The 2,694-nt window shown below is 43.8% G+C and overlaps 1 protein-coding gene across 2 annotated transcripts in view; it reads left to right on the top strand.

The window, feature by feature from the left end:
* Positions 1–2,694, top strand: part of LOC116703159 (keratin, type I cytoskeletal 13) — a 36,609-nt gene that overhangs the window by 26,698 nt on the left and 7,217 nt on the right. The window lies entirely within an intron of this gene.

The raw sequence follows: 2,694 nt of genomic DNA, 5'->3' as shown, positions 1-2,694 counted from the left end.
TATGGGGATTCTTAACAGCTATTGTGAGGGACCACAGTTAGAGGGTCGGACAGCAGTAGAGGGACATCAGTAGAGAGACAAAGTGAAGAGGACAAGCGGAAACAGTGGAGAGACACAAACAAAAAGAGGACAAACAGTTAGTTATAGAGAGAAGAGACAAACAGTGGAGGAGGAGAGCAGACAGGCAGTAGCGGGGGGAACGCAAGTCGAGGGACCAAGTTAGAGGGTTAAGTAAAGTAGAGGGACATCCGTAGGGGAGAGAAAGATCACCAAGTCCGCTGAGACATACACAGTGGGGAGGAGAGAGAGACCAACAGTAGGAGGGGACAGAGATAGTACTGAGAGTAGTTTGTTGTTATTTTTTGTAGAGCAGACATCAGTGTGGCAGGGACTCAGTGAGGCACAGTGGATCAGGAGAGAGCAACAGTTAGAGAGAATCAGAACCAGTATAGAGGGGACAAACGCAGTTAGAGTGTAGTATGACGAGAGACATCAAGGAGGGGAATCAGTAGAGAGGACAACATGTGGAGAGGGACAACCTTTACTGGCCATGAGATTCCTATGGAAGTAGAGAGGACATCAGTTAGAGAAGGAAAAAAGTAGAGGGACAAACAGTAGAGGGTGTAGGGTATGAAGACCTCAAGTAGAGGGACATCAGTAGAGAGACAACAGTGGAGAGACAACAGTGGAGAGACAACAGTAGAGAGACATCAGTAGAGAGACAGCAGTAGAGAGAGGGTCTGTAGTTGGAGCTCCAGTCCAGGGACTCTCCGTCCTTCGAGTTATCAGACGTTTTGTCCTTGGCAAAATGTAAAAAAAATGAACAAAGTGGTCCTAAATCATAAAAGAAATCAAGAGAAGTTGTAACTTTCAATCATTGCTTCAAAGATCATTTAATTTTGCTTTTAAAAAAGAAGAAATGAAAAAAACAAGTTAAATGCACCTGGAGACAAAAACCGAACCATTACATTGAAGCAAAACTCCAGAAAAGAAACATCTCAAGTATAACAACGTTGTTTTGTCTTAAACGCAAAGTATTTTGGAAAAATATAAATTAAATGTAATGTTTTCTGAAGATGAGAAAATTAGCTACCTGATCTTAAGCATGGCAGCTTCCAATGTCTGCGAAGAAAAGCAACATACGGGGACTAATCAACTCTGCAAGACACAAAACATAGTTATTATAATAATAACAACAATAACAATAATAAGTGGATTATGTCGAGGTCAGGGGCGTGGCACGTCATCCTGGGCCCTGTAGAGGTATGGGGCCCTAACCCCGCATCTTTTTGGGCCCTCCTCCCTTAAGGGCCCTGGGTACTAGGTCCCCTCCCCCCCTCCAGTCCGACGCCCCTGCTCAAAGTAATAAAAGGTCTTTTGTCAAAATATCTTGGAAAATATCAAGAAAATAACCAAACTGAACTTAACCAAGTCTGCTCTCACCCTCCGTAAATAATGACAAGAGTTAGAAGAAAAGAAAGAAAGAAAGAAAATGTTTTACAGACTTCTAAATGAATGCAATACAGGGAGAAGACGTAAGAGTGGAAGTCAAAAAGCAGCCAGGCATCCCTGCGATGAGTGACTCATAAATCATAAACTCATAAACTCACGAATTAGCACACTTAATAAAAAGGGGCAATCAGGGAGACAGCTGGGTAATTTAAGGAGGTGAGAAGTGGATAAGAGCCCCCGGTGATCGGATGGATGGAAATAGGACGACCACGCCCGTTTGGGGAGGTGTACGCGCACGCACACACACACACACACACACACACACACACACACACACACACACACCACACACAACACACACAGCACACACACACACGACCAACAACACAACACACACACACAACACACACACACACAACACACACACCCACCACACACACACACACCACACACAACGACACAACACTTTCAACGACGACACCTTTTCAAGGGCACACCCACACCACACACCACATCCAACACACACACCCACACAACACACACACACACACCCACCAACAGTTTCAGCAGTTGGCTGAACACGCCTCTCTTGGCACATTCAGAAAAATGTTCGTTTTTTTTGTTTCCACGAGATAGGGATCATTTGAGGGAGGAGAGTTTGAGGTTCGTAAAACATTAAAGGACTTCTCGATATTTCTATGTTGGTGAACTTGGGGAATCGGTGGATCCAGTTTTAAAAAGCGAGCTTAAACACATGTGGTTGCTCCAATACTGGAGGAGGAAGGGCTTCTTTGGACTATTCATTCAACTCTATTTTATTTATAGTATCAATGCATAACAGAGTTTCTCGATTGACCATCTTACGATAAGACCAGGTCTAGACCACACTCTATCATTTACCGACAGGCAGGTCTAGACCACTCTATAATTGTCAGATTAGAGCAGGTCATGACGCTCTATAATTTACAGATAGCAAGAGCAGGTCTAGACCGCTCTATAATTTAAGACAAGCAGATCTAGACCCTCTATGAATTTACAGATAGAGCAGGTCTAGACGCTCTCATTTACAGAATGAGAGCAGGTCTAGACCGTAGTTAGCCGATAGAACAGTCAAGTAAATAATTTACAGATAGAGCAAGGTATCAAGACACGCTCGATATATTTTAAGGTATAGAGCGGTCTAGAGATTCTCGCTCTACTATTTACAGATAGACCAGGTCGAGACCGCTCCTTCGCTCCCAC

Source organism: Etheostoma spectabile, chromosome 15 (genome assembly GCF_008692095.1).
Source record: "Etheostoma spectabile isolate EspeVRDwgs_2016 chromosome 15, UIUC_Espe_1.0, whole genome shotgun sequence".
NCBI lineage: Eukaryota > Metazoa > Chordata > Actinopteri > Perciformes > Percidae > Etheostoma > Etheostoma spectabile.
Note: the sequence above shows the minus strand (reverse complement) of the source record. Positions and strands in the feature narration are given on the sequence as shown.